We start from the raw sequence: 17,447 nt of genomic DNA, 5'->3' as shown, positions 1-17,447 counted from the left end.
GGCACATCCAGGATCCTCTAGGCCATGTCATAAAATAAGGTAGAGTCCATGGGTCAAAATGCCATTTGCACATGTGAAGGGCACTTGCCCATGACCACTTCCCATGGGTTAGTTTGCAGACCGACTCAGAGCCTCCTCCTTTAGGTGAGGGCTGAGGGCTGGCTGGTTGAAAGCCAGACTGTGTGAGGCCCAAGTAAAGGCTTGGCCCCAGTCAGGCTTCCAGGCTGAGTCACACAGAGATGATGGATGAAAAATGGCTACTGGACTTCTCACGCAAGCAGGGCCCATGAAGAGGAATGGCCCCCTCCCTGATCTGGCTGTTTTATTACAAACACTCCTGAGTCTGATGGTCAATCTTCGCATGGAGGGTCTGGTAGCATCAGTTGCCCATACTGCTAGCTGCTTCTGCTTTGGGCCTGAGGTTCTTTGATTGCAGATATACTCTGCAGAGTAACACTCTCAACTCTCTCTGGAACACTCAATTGAAACTGGCCCAGGGGACCTCTGATGGCAGGGGACTGTGGCAGGAAGCCCAGAGGGGGCCAGGGCCTACATGGCCACACAGCAGCTCGATGGCTGTGTGAGTGGGCAGGCTCCATCAGCTGGCCCACCTCTGACTGCGCTGGGGCTTCCTTAAATACAATTGGTTAGTCACAGTTTAGTGTTCTTTATTGTAAGCTATTTTGAGAGGCAATTAAAACATCCCACTGCCAAAGTGCATGTCTCCTACGGGGAGTCCTAATATGAAGGAGTCAAAAACAAAGATTGGGGAGGAGACCCAGGCTCTGGGCTCATTTTTGAAATGGCAGGCTTTGTCCTGGTCCAGTCTTCTTGGAGAGTGATGGGGAGGCCATGCTGGGGTGCGGCCAGGGCTCACAGAGCAGGAAAAGCTAAGTCACTTTTCCAGAGGGCGCGGCCTCATGACACTGATCTGCCCGCTCCTTCCTGCTGAGCTCAGCACAGTTGAAGCTGCTTGCCATGGCCATTCAGTGACCACAGGTGAGAGAGGGGACACACAGGAGGTCTGGTTTGCTTGCAGTAGGACTGAGCCCACACAGTCAATGGGAATGGCATGAGGAAGGGCAGCCAGGAGAGCCCGCTGGACTGTTGACAGGCATCTGTGCCTTTAACTGTGATTAAAAGGCAATTTAAAGAAGTAGCCAGCAATTTCAGAGGTGTCCCAGACAGTGTCACTGAGCCTCCCACAAGGCTGACCCTGCCTGACACACATCCAGTCATGCTCCCAGGGGATACAGCTTTTCCATAGCCCCAGCCTTTCTTCCTCTGTGACCAACAGGAGAGGCCTGTGGTTGATGGAGCACGGCGGCTTTGTGACTTTGTGCTCCACAGGGCAGAGAACAGCTGCCAGGTGGTCAGGAGGATCTCAGGTGGGAAGCCACCCAAGGGGCCCTTGGTAGGTGTCCACACAGATCCTGAAGTTGGAGGCGTGGAATTCAGCATCAGAGACCCCTATCCTAGCCAGGGAGCTCTCATATAGCCCTGCTCCCTGAGGCTACCATGTGACCTTTCTTTGAGGGTTGGCATTGAGGGTAACAGAGCTGACCCTCCCTTAAGGGACTTCCCAGGCTGCGCTGGGGGTGGGGGAAGGGCTCAGCTCACAGATGCTGCAGAGGATATCTGTGGTAAGTGCCACCAACTGTATCCGAGCTTCTTCAGGGAGGTCAGGAACACAGGCTGAGGTGTGAGGAGAAAACACCTGCCAGGGGCCTGTCAGGACTTTGGAAGATGATGTGCAGTTGGCTAATGAGCAGGCAGAGTGCCATGGCCATTGTACCACCCCTAGCCTGTGCCCCAAGAAGGTGGGGGCAGGACCCAGGACCCAGGGACTCACAATAGGCACAGGATCTGCTATAGCCACACTGCCTAGAAGTCCCTGGAGTTGGACCAGCAGGGAAGCGGCTCTGCCTCCCTCTAGGGACCCCTTATCACCCAGGCACAGCATGTGAGGCAGGCCCACTTTCTCAGCCTCCTGCAGCTTTGCTGACTTGAGGCAGGCCCTAATGCAGAGTGATTCCTGATCAGTCATAGACAAAGCACAGAATCCCAGTGCAGAAGGGGCCATTGCTCTGACCTTGGACAGGGCCTCTGCCACCTTACCTCAACTGGTTCACAACTCAACACGTGTGGCTATGGGATAAATGGTTAGCTCAGCACTCACCCACCTCTCACATCCCCTCATGCCATAAGAACCAGCCGTTTCCAGCCTAATTGCCTGCCCAATGGGCTTCATATCCTCAAGGTCCAGCCCCAGGACTTCACTGGTGGCAACCACAGCCGCCACTCCCTTCAATAATGCAGAGTTTCGGGGGATGATCAGGAGGTCACAAACGTCTACCAAGATGGGTGATGCTGATGCCACCTGGGGAGGGGCGCCTTCATGCCCAGGATGCCAGAACTGATGCACTGAATGCACTGAGGGGGTGCTCTAGATCCACAGGGTGATGTGGAATGGGGTGTCCGGTTGTGAAAGAGATGTGGGAAGAAGGAAGCGACCACCTGGTTCCAAGAGGTCACTGGCACCAGGTGTCCTTACGCCCACCAGCAACAAAGTGGCTGAGGGGAAGGATGGCTGAGCTCAGATGACACTCACTTGGGAGGATGCTTGGGGTGTGCACCTGCAGGCCTGAGGCTGCCCCGCTCCCTCCGGGACCCCAGGGGGTGGAAGAGTCTTGCTCTCTATAGAAAAGGGCACTGGAAGGTGGGGTGGTCAGCAATTGTGGTCAGCATGAGGAAGGTGGGGAGGGTGCTGTCTCCTTTTGGAGCGGGTCTTGGGGCTCAAGTGGTGCTGGGATTGCCTCCATCTCCGCCCTGCAGCAGGAGGGTCCGTGTGCTGCTGTTGGTGCTGCAGTTTCATTGATGGCGTTCATTTAAAAAAGAAATCGCAAGGCACGCTCTGCAGTCAATTTGCTCCTTGGCCCCAAGAATAGAATACAAATCATCTCACATCCGGCAGGTACCATCCTGTGATTGGCTTTAGGAAATGATTTTTGAGCGGACTCTGATGTTGCCATCTGTCTCGGCAAAGGGAAAGCACCCTCCCCACTTGTCCAGGGTGTTGAAGACCACATCTCTTTTCCAACCTGAGTTTGTCCCTTTCCATTTAGCAAGCCCTAGTTTTCTTCCTGGACACATCTGAACAGCGTGGATGGGCAAGGGCCGTGTGACGTCCACGGCAGCAGGCAAGGCACTGGCTGCCCGCTTGGCAGATGGCAGTCGTGTGGCACATGAGGATGCCCTCAGAAAGCTACAGGCACCCAAACCCAGACACTGCCAGAGCCTCCTGGCAGAATGCATCTGCCAGAACCTGCAGCAGGTCACCTGACCCTTCAGAACCTCAGTTTCCCTGCCTGGGAAGTGAGAGCCAGCAGTAACCAGATATAGCACAGGGTATTTAAATGAATAAATAAACAGACTGACCAGGCGGGTACGTGCTACTCACAGGCCCTATGGGCTGTCCCAACTGTAAGGACTGCTTTCCTGGCTGTAATACCACACAAGCAGGGAGGTGGGGTCATGCTCTTAGCCAGATGGTAATATTTCCTGCTACTGGGGGTGAAAGCACTGACGACATCCTCCCTGCTTTAAGACAGAGTCTCACTGTGCAGCCCTGCTGGTCTGTAACTCACTAGACTAGTCTCAAACTGTGAAAAAGCAGCCTGCCTCTGCCTCCTGAGTGCTGAGTGTGTGCCACCATGCCTAGCCCCATCCTTTTATTTATTTATTTTTTTAGTGTGTCTGTGCGTGACTGTGCTTAGGAATGTGCATGTGTGGCACGTAAGTGTGGAGGCCAGAGGTTAACCTGAGTCTTGCTCCTCATGTGCTCTCCATCTTGTTTTGTGAGGCAGGGTCTCTCCCTGGGACTTGGAGCTCACTGAACAGGCTAGGCTGGCTGGTCCAGGGTTCTGCCCATCCTTGCCTCTCCAGTGCTGACATTACAAGCATGTACCGCCATGCCTGGCCTTTTTTTTAAAAAAACAAAAAACAAAAACAACATGGGTGCTGTGATGCGGATTGAACTCAGGTCTTGCTTTACCCATAGAGCCATCTCTGCAGCTGGTCTGCTTTTGAGATAGACTATTGCTGTATAGCCCAGGCTGGCCCAGAACCCGAAGTCCTCCTGCCTCAGCTGGGATGATAGGCTTGTGCTAGCCTGGCTCAGTTCTCTATTCTTTAGGGTCACAGTTTTGAACACTTAAGAGTCAGTGTGCCTTACCAGTGCTAAACTAGCCCAGTACTTGGCCTAGGGGGTAGTGGGCACCAGGTGGAGGTTCAGGCTGTGAGGGTGAACTCTAAGACCTTTTGGGGTTTGCTGGCTGGGCATACACCCTCCTTGGCTCAAGCTGTGTGGATGGAGATTGCTCCCAACTACAGCATCTTGTGCAGGACCATGAGGCGATGGCATGAAGTGAAGTGGAGCTCGATAATGGGGCCCATAGGACATGAATGAGGAAGGGGGATAAACCCAAGGATGTGTGCTGTGGAGACATCAGGCAGCCGTGATGGTGTGGGCAGCACCCGGGGCAAGCCTCTCCCCTGCCTGTTACACCAGGCCACTCTCCCCCTCAACATTAGCACTTGGCCACATGTGGAGAGGCAGCCATATAGGAGAGGTTATTTAATAAAACAAGGGCCCACGTGGGTGCTGCTGCCTTGCAAGATGAATGAGCTGCTAGACAGGACCACCTCTCCTCCGAGGAAGAGGCAGCCCCATTTGATTAGGAAAATATTGGCTAATTTTCTAGTGGAGTGCACGACCTTCGGGGAAGGGGGAAGCTAGTTTTCAGAGCAATGCTGCAGACATCTCTCTGTTGGCCTTTGTGGATCTAAGAAGTGCAGAGACACAGCTGTAGGGCAGGGCCTGCCTTTGCCGTGTGTTGGGTTAGGTAGCCAGGCAGGCCCCTCTCCTAGGACAGGGTGGGCCAGCATGGGCCACTCCTGGATGACTTGTTTTGGATGCCAGGGGCAGCAATCATAGGAAGTTCTACTTCCCGGGTGTTCCTGGGAGCTGCCCCTCACTCGCCCTCTTTACTCCTACGTCTCTGGAGACACAGATGCCATGGGGTCTGGAGAATGCCAAAAACTCAGTGATGGTTATCTACCTGGTGCAGCTGTCCTATGCTTGGTATGGTGCCCATGCCAGCATACCCAGGGAGGGACACAGGCCTTGTCTGTCCTAGAGGAGGTGTCTGGTCTCAGGTGAAGATTTTGGAAACCTGTCCTCCGGTGGTCTGGCCATGGCAGGGGCTATGGTGACTGCTGAGAACCTCAAGTTTCTGCAGAGCTCCTGAGAGACCTGGAGCCTGGGTTTATAGGTTGGCATGATGGTTAATCATAGTGTCTCTGTCTCTGTCTCTCTCAGTCAGTGCTTAGAGCCACCTCTTTCCCTGGGCTGGGAAAGGCAGGTGATATCAGTTTGAGGCCAGACCCAGGGTCTCCCAGGACTGAAGGCTACAGAGGATAAGGAAGCCTTGAGGTGACTCAGGAGCAAAGGCATGGGTCCCAGACCTGTGGCATCACTGCACTGCCCACCTGACACACCCAGCCATGTGCCACCCTTCCGCCACTAGTCACAGTAATGTAATGGTAAGAGCCAGCACCTGAGAGTCCTCTATGTGCTCAATTCTGAGCTGAGGCCTTTGCAGGCACGCTGACCTACTTGCTCCTGTGCCACAGTGGAGTGAGTATGTGGAGGCTCAGCCCAAACCCACCCACAAAGCTTGGGTACTCTGGGTCCCCATCTTCACAAGCATAAAACAACAGATGTGTCCAGTGCCTAGATCCTCATGTCCACTGTGCAGTCTGGTGGAGTGGGCAAGGCTGTAGGCAGCTGGGAGTGAGTTCACTGGGGAGATACACCCCACTTCCTACCTGTGCCAGTTCTAACGACTCTCGCCTTGTAGGGTGACCCATGGCTGAGCCTACTAGCAGAGAAGTAACAAATGTCAGGGCCTGAAGCCCACAGAGCAGAGAGAGGAACTGACCACACACTAGAACAGCTGGAGGAGAGCCCCACAGTCAGACCCAAGGCTTGGTGCCCTGCAGGGAAGGTGCGGACAAGGGCAACTGGTTTTCTGTGATCCTGACTACCCTGTCCAGGACACTGTAAGCACCTAGAAAGCACTGGTTGCCATGGCCGCTGCCATGACCACACCAACAGCTGGCATGAGAGGCCTCTGATCAGAGCTCAGATGAACAAGTGGGGGAAAACGATGAGCCTGCCAGTCACAGGTCACCCAACGGCAGAGAGCAAGGAAACTATAGCAGGCAGTACGCTAGATGGCACCCCGATACATTAGATGGTACCCCACTTTGATAAATGACACCTCAATATGCTGGATAGCACCCCAGTAATCTGGGCAGAATCCCAGTGTGCTGGATAGAACCCCAGGAAGCTGGACAGAATCCTAGAATACTGGGTGTAATCCTAGTATGCTGGACGGAACCCTGGTATGCTGGCTAGACTCACACGCATTAGATGGAACCCTGACATGCTGGTGGGATCCTGGGATACTGGACAGAATCCTGGTACACTAAATGAAATCCTGCTATGCTGGATGGGATCCTGGGATGCTGGGTAGAACCCTACTATGTTGGGCAGAATTCCTCTATAGTGGATAACTCTGGGACGGTGGATGGAACCAGTCACATGGGATGGCACCGCTGTCTGAGCAGTCTTTCTGCTATGGTGTGACAGCCCACTCTATCCTGCCTCTCCTGGGAGAAGCCATCCTTCATAACTGAGAGTAAAGTGGCGAACAGAACTGAATGCCACCAGGCTCCCAAATGTAGAACGGGAGGACACCTAAGTGTGGCCCAGAAAAAGGACAGTTGTTTGGGCAGAAACACAAGGTCAGAGGCTACTTATAGAGAACAGGGGTGGGTGCCAGTCTCCACTGGCCATGCAGGAGTGACCTAAAAAGGCCAAGTTTCAGGGCTGGAACCTGACGCTTGCCCATAGGTTCTCACAGGTCGGACCCAGGTGAGGGGCAGGAGTGTCCTGTTTAGACCCACATGTGGGCAGCAGGGAAGGCAGTGGTGACTGCTGTGCCATCACTGCGTGCCCAGCACTGAGGTAAGGCCTCTGCTGGGGCCCCTTCAGTGGCTTTCTCAGGGGTGTGGAAGCTCACTGGGTCCCCTGCTGGACACCAGGACCAATGTCACTAAACCAGTACCGAGTGTCCACTCTAAAGGCCACATGAGGCTAAGACCCAGAAAGTCTCCACTCCCTGGGCCGAGTTTTGGGGGGTGGGGGGCAAGTCTTTCACCCCAGCCCAGCCCAGCCCAGAGCTAACATTTGAGGGAGGTCTGGGTGACAGTACGTGATTTAAAAGTTAATTAAAACGAGTGGTATAGAGTGTAACAGCCTCAGGTGTTTATTTCCAAAGGGCGTTTGGAAGGAAAGGGGGGAAATCTAATAAAAAGCTTTGTGAGGTATTGCATTAGCAGGTAATCACGCTGCTAAATCACCAGGCGTCTGAAGCAGCCTAATGACTCCGCTGCTGCTGCTGCTGGCCCTTCACCCAGGGACTGCGGAGCACAGCACCCGCAGTTACTGGAGCGGACATGTGAGAAAGGAGGAGTGGAAACTGAGGTCTGAGACATGGGGCTCAGTCTGCCGGGAGGGCAGCTCCCCGCCACACCCTTAAGTGAGTCAGTCTATCCTTCCTTCTTTCTACCACACCCTGAGTACTAATCATGGGCCAGACCACAGGTAATAAAGCCCCTTAGGGGGCCCCTCAATGGGTGGAGGACAGTCAACAGCGCTGGAGATCATGCAGAGGGACCGAGAAAGGCCCCTGAGGAAGAAGCCCCTCGGCCAAGGTACCCAAGACATACCAGAGAGACCCACACTGCCACCTTTGCGTAAGGGTGGCAGGCCTGAGCTGACCGGAGCTCACCACAGTAGGTGTGACAACCGTCGGGTGGCCTGGTAAGAAGGCTCTGTGAGGGAAGTGTGCTCCCTGAGAACCGCACAGTTGCAGAGCCTGGCTGGTCCCTCCTGCAAGGGACAGCAAACTCTCGTGGGTGCTGGTGGGACACGGGGGATGACAACACAGAGGCTGTTTCCATAGCAGAGTCCGTCCCTGGCTCTCTTCTGACACACCTGTGAGACACATCTGTTGTCAAGCCCTCCTGTGCCCTCCTGTTGCTTCAGGCTTACTGACCTGAGGCTCTTCCCTCAGCTCCCATTCAGGCCCAGGAGAGAAGTAGCTGAGGGCCCACCTGGGAGCTCCTCCCTGTGACTTGGCCCCAAGTACCAAGCAGCCAAGAACAGGGGCTGTCCCATCGCCTCAGCCGCCATAAAGCTCTGCCAGGAGTTAGACAGCAAGTCTATCTCTTGGCCATTTGACAGGCTAGTGGATGGCCCTCCCTGCCTACGGCAGCGCCCTCCCTGCCTACGGCAGCGCCCTCCCTGCCTGTCAGGATGTGCTGAGGCGTCTCAATACGAAGAGCAATTATGAGCTTTGTCATGATAGGGGTACGCATCCTCCTCCATCTTCCCTGCAGGAACTTCATCCATCACACAGAGGCTGCAACCTCCCCCTGCCCACCATGCTCCCGGTGCCTCAGTACTTTTCAAACCAAGGCAATGGCTATACAGGGTGCTGGCCGCCACAGCTGACCATGGCTGCTGCTGAAGCACAGACCCCGAAGCTTTGGGAGCCCTGACTGTCCGGGCTCCCACTGGTAAACCTGGCATGTGGATAGCCATGGTAGGTAAAAATCTCTACCACGATGGAGGCCCATCCCAGTCCCTTCAGAGAGGGTGGTACGAAGATGACCAAATCCTTCATAATTCTGGGGTGTAGATACCAACGAGGCCCCAGCAGAGCACTGTCTACTGAGGTGCTTCCTCAAGGGAAGTCTTCCCACACCACCTCACACATCTCAGGACTGGAGTCCCACCAAATGTCGTCTAGAGTGGAAAGGCATGATCACCCCCAGCCCAGCCCCCCTCCAGAGCGAAGCCAGGCAAGTTACATAATTCAAAGTACAAGGGGTGGCAGGTTGGGAACAACATGGCCATCCCAGGAGAAACAGGAAAGGAACTACTGCAGGTCCAACCCAATGAGACCAGCTCATGAGATCCTCAGCTAGAGAATCTTTGCTAGGCTGTCTCCCATGTTGCCCTGGGGGAAAGAACTCCCTGTTTCTGGATGCTTGGTGGAAGACCCTGCCAGGACCCTGGTGCAGGGCCCAGCCAGTCAGCTGGGGACAAGGGAGGAGCAGGCATCCAGCACACACAGCATCACTTGCTTATCCCCCCCACCCCGCCCCCACCATCTGTTGGCTCATTTGTTAATTATTGAGCAGGATATCCATGATCGCAGTCTGCTGCCTGGCTGTTTATCAACCACCTTCTGCATCGGCTGAGCTCCATGTGAGCAGCGATAAGCGTCATTAATAAAGAGGAGCTCTGGAGGAGCCACCTGGTGGCTCCTGCCCAAGTCCCTAAAGTTTCCCCAACAACTGCTCTCACAAGGGAGGGGAGCCCTGGCTCCACCTTCAAGCCTGATCCCACTGTGCAGGGCGTGCATGGCAGAGCCTTAGGTCCCTTGCAGTCAGTTTTATGGGGTGGTTCTGGAATGTTCTAGAGTTGTCTACCTGGTGGCAGATCCTGGTACCACCTGGAGGAAACTTAAGAGCCCATCACAGGTCCCCTGTGCATCAAAGGTGGGACATAAGCTTGTGTGTGTGTGTGTGTGTGTGTGTGTGTGTGTGTGTGTGTGTGTGTACGCGTGTGTGTAAGAGGATGCACACCCAGGCACACAGTAGCCTTCAGGATGAGCGGGCGGAGCTGTGTACACAGTTAGAAATGCTTCCTTCTGGTCCCCACAAGTGTCCTGAATGTATTAGGCCTTGCCTTGTCACATCCCTTGTAAGGAAAAGTATTGGCTTAGGACCCCCAAGTCCAAGTTCTCAGCACAAAGGATTTGCATTTGCCCCAGAGGGACAGAGGGCAAAGATAAGAGACAAGACAGGAGACAGAGGATGAAGGACAAGGGGGAAGGGAACAAGGGAAGGGGCGGGGTATTTGTCCCAGAGGACAAAGGACTGCCTCTGGATAGAGAGGAGACAGATGTGGCCCATAGGAAAATGGCAGTTTATAAAGGGAAAGGAGAAATTTTGTGTTAGGATGAGGTGTTTAATTTTAATTGGGTATGTTAATTAGGGCAGCCAAAGGGGGCATCTGATTGCTAGACTACAATACTTTGATAGCTGAACCTTGGCAGTCAGCCTCGGGAGGAGGAAATGGCCACATAAGGGACCAGACCTTGGTGTCCAGCTTTAGGATGTAATCTAACAGATTTTAGCAAAGCCGAGGGAACGGGGGGGGGGGGGGGGGGAGGTCTGCCAGAGCCACGCTCGCCACACTTGAGCTGGCCAGAGTCTCTTCGTTTCCCACCACCCCTGCGCACCATATACATTCTCCAAGGAGCACTCTGCAGACACTTGAGTGGGACAGGCCAAGGAGGGAGAGGGGGAGGAAGGAAGGGGCAGAAGCAGGGCCTGGATGGAGCTGGGGTCTCCCTCCTCACTGTGCCCTTCAGGGGCAGCAACTGAAAACAGAAGCAATGAGGACCCATGCCTGCTCTCCTTGAAACTGCTCCATCAACAATGGTGTGTGGAAGCAGCTGCCTGCATCTCCTACGGGACTAAAGCTGAGTCACCTGGTGACATATCAGGTCCCTCAAGGTTGCCCCTGAGGGAGCAGTTCAGGATAGTGGGCACCAGGCATGGCATCCCTGTGCTCTTGTGAGACCTCAAGCATAGCTGGGCACAGGCACTCTCAGCCTTTGCTGGCTCTACCATTACAGGCATGGGCTGACATGGGTTCCCTGCTCCACGCATGCAGGAAGCCATTCATGGAGAAGCAGGACCCGTGGAGGGTGGGAAGAGGCACACTGGGCTAGAACCCTACACTTGCCTGAGACAGAGGAGGAGGAGGGGGCAGAGTAAGTGGCCAGGGAGGAAGCAAAAAGAACAGGACAGAGGATCCCCAGATGATGGCCAGGGCTAGCTGGCTTGCAATCCTGCTCTGTTTTTCCCTAGGGTCATTGGATGCAAGAAGGCAGGCAGAGTAGGAACCCTGGGGTCTGGAGTTAGGAAGCGCCAGGGCCTGAGGGGCTGCCAGTGTGTTACTGGGCCCAGGCTATGTATGGCCCATGCTGGAGCAGGCTGCCCTGGGGAACCCAGACTCTCCTTTCTGCATACATTAATTACGACAGAATAAATAACACTGTTTTGAAAAATGCATGTTTCCGTGTGATTGCATTTTTTAATTGGTTGGTTTAACATTTGAAATTTAATTTAATTTCAACTTGCTTTTCCTCAGCACGGGGTCAGGTTGTGAGTGGGGGAAATCATTACTGCAGTGCCATCAGTAACGGTGGGAAGGGGTTCCCAGAACACGCACAGGGTCCCCTGGATAGCCTAGCTGCCTTGCTGTGGCCTGGGAATGGGGGTTTTGGGGGTACATTACCGCAGGTGCCTGTTCTTTGTACTCCAGGCTCCAGCTGCATTGAAGGCCAGACCCCAGCCCTCCTGGCCCATGCTGGCTCTGATGAGGGCTGCTGGCCCACAGGTGTCTTCACTTGAGCCTCACACCAGCTTGTTTCCTGGGGGTTACCTACTCAGGCGGTCAAGGAGGTCAAGGAGCTGAGAGGTGAGAATGAGGCACTGAGAGGAGACCTGGTACCACCCACTCAGGATGACCAAGTTCTACCGTCACTCTATGGGAGTGAGGACTACGTGGCTAGCAAGGTGTGTACAGGCAGACACTGGGACAGCGAGGCCGGGCCTAAAACCGAGACAGCAAAGGTGGTTGGACAAGACAGGATGGGATGGGACACAGCGAGCAGATGGGACACAGTGAGCTCAGAGCCTCCGCTGTGCCTTTCTACCCAAGATGATGGAGACGAACCAAGACCCTACTCATTAGGAGCCTAGAGCCAGCCAGACTCCTGCCAAGGCTCCTGGTAGGGTCTCTGCCAGACAGCTTGGGTTCCAGGTGTGGGCAGGGCCAGGGGACACCATCCCCAGGGAGTTCTTCCCTCCCACCCTTGGGAACTAAAGAGCCAGTTCCTGTCCCCAAGCGCCAACAATCACAGAGGGACAAATACACCTAGGAGAGGAGCCACATTCCTCCTCTGTGGGCCTCCCACTCTCTAACCCTGACCAGGAACAGTCTCTGGGACTGCGCCCTCCCCACTCCCGGAGGGTTGGTGTGCAGGCTGTGGAATTAACAAAGCATTTAAAATTTGAACCCTTCTGGTCTGCTCCTTCCTGTATTACACTGAATTCCATGTGGATTCTCCAGTTCTTGGCATAGGAGGGACACAAGAGTGACAGGAAGCCACAGTTCAGGTGACTTGTAAGAGTCTGCATTGTCCACAGATGTCTGTAATCATGCCCGCACTGTGGTAGGAACAAAGGCTTGTCTTTCTCAGCTGTGGCTGACAGCTGGGCCCCTGTTGCTGCAGACTCTCCTTAGACACTGGGCTGGAGGGAGGACCCTATGTGCATCCCAGGCCCGGGGCACCTGCAGCAGCTGGTCCACCCTGAGGTGTTGGGTGCTGGGTAGGCCCCTGTGCATCTATAAGATGAACGGTGTGGCCTGGCTTCCTGGGGCCACAAGTCCCATTGAGATCTGAGGCAAATTGTAGAAAGTCAGAAAGACAATCATTCACCCACATGCTGCACTGCCTGGGAGCCATCGACCTGACAAACCGGAACAAGATCTGGGCATTCAGTGTCCAGACTGCGACTTCCAGGCTCATCATGCAGCCACCAGGAAGAAAGAGGCAGTGTGACACATGGCCACAGGAAGCACCACTGTGAAGAACTGAACCAGATCTGTGGCACAGCGGTCATTTGTACTTTTAAAAGCACACACACAGGTACGTGCACTCAGCAGAAGCAGAATGTCTTTGAAAAGATGTTTAGGAAATGGGAAATGGGTTGTCTGTGGAGCTGGGGATTTAAGGCATAGAACTTTGCAGGTACAGCATTCTTTAATATGAGCAGACACACGTAGTCCCAAACATTTAATTAAAATAAAACAGAAATGTAAGCCACTCTCCAAGAGGGCAGTTCCCAAAGACCCACCGCACTAAGCAACTTTCTTGCAACTGTTAGCCCCGAGCCGGGGTTGCAGAGGTTTACACACCCCTGATGAACAGGTCTTCCCATGTCCGCTTCGCCCTGTACCCCAAAGCACTTAAGCACTGAGGAGAGAAAATCCTGATCTTCCAGTGCAAAGTACACCCTTCTCCCATGTTCTGCACCGTAGCTGGCATGTGGCAGCTGGGGTCCTGTTGACAGGTCTGCAGTCTGAATAAGGAGCTTTGCTCAGGGGAGAGGAATGACCAAAGGCTCTGGGGTTAACACTAGACAGGGAATGGCCTCAAACCCTTAGCCCTACAGACAGAAGCCGGGATCAGGGCTGGTCAAACACCAAGGCCTGGGGAAACAGAGCAGGTGAGAAGTGGGTACCTAGGACGTGTATCCATAGCCAGTCCACTCTTGCCCACTGTGGCCTTCTGGCAGCTCCTAGAACTTTCTAGAATGTTCTCCCTGAGTTCTTCACAATCTCCTCCTCATCCCACAGCATGTTCTGTACTAGGGCACCAAACCCCCTCCCCCACCCCCAGACATGAATGTCTCTGCGTTAATGTCATCGACTCAATAGCACCTCTAAGGGAGGTACCCTGGGTTTCTGTGCTTTTCCCATGGGAACACAGCACAGGAACACATATTTGAGAATGAAGGCATTGGGAGGCAAATGTCTACCTCTGAGCTGACCAAGCCCAAGGAGCCCTTGCTAGCACCACAGTGGAGCTGGCTTTCCTCCATGGGCCATCTCACCTGGCCAAAAAATGGCTTCTCAGGGAGTGGCCATGGCTGAAGCCATGCATGGCACTAATGTACTACCATGTTCTCTGCCCCTCCTATGTCCTGGGGCGGGGGCAATGCTGACATCACCAAGGGGAGCTGCAGGTGAGTCTAAAGCCTATTGCCCATGAGGACTGCCTACAAGGAAGGTAAGTTGCTTCTTGCTCAGAAGGGCTAGGAGAGGCAGGAAGGTAGGCCAAGGGCTGCAGAATCGACTTTGGGCCCACAAAATCATGGGGACCCAGTCTGTTTTCTGTTTGGCACACTGGTATAAACAGCATGCTGGGCCTGTTCCCAGATACAGATAGACCTCTCCTGTAGATGCTCAACTGGCCTCATCATGGAGAAGGCCATGTGCCCTGTCACATGGCATGTGGGTAGAGCAGGCCACCAGGATGAGCCTAGGAGGCCTGGATTGGAGGCTACAGTTGATTAACACTGACAGGCCAGAGATGTGTAGTAGCAAGCTGACTACTCCCATGGCCCTCCTGTTTACACAGCCTGCAGTAGCAGGAACAGTCAGAGGAGAGACATAGCCTGGCACATGGTCTCCAGGGTTGGCAGAAACACGCAGGTCGTAGGCAGGCATCTGATGCCTGCATGAATTAGTGGAGGTGGTGGCTTCCTGGCTGGAGCTCCACTGAGTCAGGGGCAGGACTGGCTTCTGCAGGTGCCAGGGATAAACCTGGACCCTGGGACTCTGTTACCTTTATGTCAGGGAGAGGATGTCACAAGGGGTATGGGACAGCTGCTGTTGAGTGAAGTGGGACCTGGTGGGGCAGCTCCTCTCAAGGAACACGAGCCACAGCCCAGGGTCCCCGCAAGGGCCTGGGGACAGGGCAGAGAACACACAGAAGGCTGGCTAGGTGACAAAACAGCATAATGCTGCCCTGGTGCAGGGACAGAGATGCCAAGGTGCCTGCCTCACGCTGTTTTCTAAACCTCTGCTGTAAAACAGGACACCAGTGTGCTCTGCAGCACCCCAGCAGGGGCTGTGTGAGCTGCACAGGGCCCAAGATCACCATGGGTGGCTCAGTGTCAGGGCTCAGAAGTCTGCCTAGCTTGCTCAACTCTAGAGTACCAAGGCAGACGGGAGGGCAACAGGCAGGGAGGAGAGGCCGCTGAAAGGCAGCCTGGGAGCAAGGCACTGGATTCTGTTCTCTTCACGGAGGCCCTGGCCAATGGCTCTATCTTTCTGAACACAGGCTCCGTGGCTGAGAGTGAGAGAAGGCTGAGGATAAATAAGACATGGGCTCATCAGCCTTTTAAAACCAGACCAGGCCATCTGCTGATCACTCCCTGTCTGATGTCTCTAAGATGGCAGCCTTCTTAAGTACTAGTTAGTAAAAGAAAGATGGGGGCATGCATACAGAGAGAGTCTATTCACCCACAATGCCTTCTATGGCCTCTAGACCTCATGGAGTTCAAGTCTCTGCAGTGACCAGGCTACCCCAAGAGCACACCCTCAGCTTGCACTTACTGTAGAGGCCAGATCATTTTTACCGGATGGAGGAATCTTTGGTGCATTGACCTCAAGTCATTAAAAGCAACCAACACTGCCCCAGTAGTCTCCATGAATGTTCCAGACCTGCCAAGGGTCCTCCAGGAGGCAGGAGAAGCCCTGCCTGGAACCCTGCTTCTCAATCTGTGGGCCACCATCCCAGATAACTGAATGCTGAGGCCACAGAACACCCGGGGACAGTGAAAGGCTGTGGAATATACCATGACTGAAGAGTCATTCCAAATCAGCCAGGGATGGGCAGGAGGTGTTTCCAACGGTGCTCACCCGTGCTGCATCCCACAGCATCACTACAGCCTTGGTTCTCAACATGCGACGATGAATACTTTGCACAGCATATGTGTCGGGCCACACCAATTCCAGTGAGTGCTGCCCCAAGCACTCTGCCTGAGATATGAGACCACTGGGTGCTGGGAACTGCAGTTTGACTGTACACACAACTGCCTTCTTGACACATAATGGTTGAGTTGTGGAAAGCGAAGGCTTTGGTCTATTTCCTACCACCACTCCTCAGCAATGGAAGGGTCCAATCAGCATACTTTCGCATTGTATTCAAAGTCTGATTTTAAAACTGATCTTGGAGCTGCCAACTCAAGCTTCAAAACTGTTCAGATTTTCCAAACTTTGGCTTTTGGTTAGGACAGAATTCCCAACAATTTCTGAAATGGCCCCAAACACGCACCTGCCATTTTGTATGGCATACTGATGTGAAATGGAATTCTCATCACTGACAGTTAGAAAATCAAAGTATTGGTCAACTCTGAAAAAGTGCTGCTCTATATCCCACAGCAGCAGACGTTAAAACTCGATGTAAAACAGAAGGGCCGGGGAATGGCTGTTAGTAAAGTGCTTATTTGAGTTCAGTCCCCAGAATCCATGCAAAACACTGGGCTCAGGAGCTAGCACGCACTTGTAATCCCACCCATGTTAAGGTGGGAGGCAGACACAGGGGGATGGCTCTGAGGAAGGTCACTGGCCAGAGCACAGCCTACTTGGTGAAGTTGCAGACCAATGAGAGATCCTGTCTCACTCAAGCAGAAGGTACAAGGCACCTAAGGAATGTCACTCAAGGCTGTCCTCTGACCTCCGGGTGCCCACACGTGCACCCACAACCACTAAACAGACAACCCCATCTACTACTATGTGAACTTGCTTCCTCTTTGATAGGTGGTAAAAATGATGTGTAGAGCAAATAATTGTTTTCAAATAAATTTCTTTTATGATTTATTATGAACGAACGTTTGATTTGCATCCCTATCTTATATAGCTATACACCTGAGAGTGTGTGAAGTTTACTGGGCTAAAAGGAATAGCAATGGAAGTTTAGAAGCCCTAGCCTGGAGGAAAGGGAGGCTCAAGACATGCTTCTGCTGACCCTTTCTAGCTCAGCCCTCAATTCCCATCTTGTCCCCAGGTGCCCCAGAGCAAGGGTCTGCTGAGGACTTGCTACAAGGCTGCACTCGGGGAAAGGCACAAGCACAGTGAAGAGTGGAGCCAGCTGTGCAGGGTGGAGCCAGGTGTGCAGGGTGGAGCCAGCTGTGCAGGCGGAACTGGACTAGGAAGCAGGGTCAGCCCACAAGTGGAGGTTACCTGGCAACAGCTGCAGGCTGTTATGTACCAGCACACCTTATTAACATGTATAAACTTCATGTAAAATAGCCTTTCCATTGCTATTGTCAAAAGGAGCAAGTGCTGTTTGCTGCGGAACAGGGGCAACTATGGGAATAAATTCAGCAGAATGGAGAAAATGGAAAACTCTGCTGACCTGCGGTAGACAGCTCTGAGCCTGGGGCTTATCACTGACTATAAACGGGGGAGGGGACGGGGGATGGCAGGAGAGGCCTAGGCTGGGCACACTGACTGTGGAACGCTTTGGCATGGAGCTGGGGACTGGAAGGGGACACACTCTTAGCCCACTAGCCTGCTTTGTTTCCAGACCCAAAGGCTTCATGAAAGGCATCCCCAAGAGAGCGGGTACAGCAGAGGCCCAGAGGCAGATGCCTGATGTGGT

General features: G+C 53.8%; 1 protein-coding gene across 3 annotated transcripts in view; it reads right to left on the bottom strand.

Moving 5' to 3' along the window:
- Mad1l1 (mitotic arrest deficient 1 like 1) overlaps window positions 1-17,447 on the bottom strand; it is a 334,799-nt gene that overhangs the window by 14,992 nt on the left and 302,360 nt on the right. The window lies entirely within an intron of this gene.

Source organism: Peromyscus californicus, unplaced genomic scaffold (genome assembly GCF_007827085.1).
Source record: "Peromyscus californicus insignis strain IS unplaced genomic scaffold, ASM782708v3 Scaffold_2__1_contigs__length_46816999, whole genome shotgun sequence".
NCBI classification, from domain to species: Eukaryota; Metazoa; Chordata; class Mammalia; order Rodentia; family Cricetidae; genus Peromyscus; species Peromyscus californicus.
This window is presented reverse-complemented; position numbering and strand designations above follow the sequence as displayed.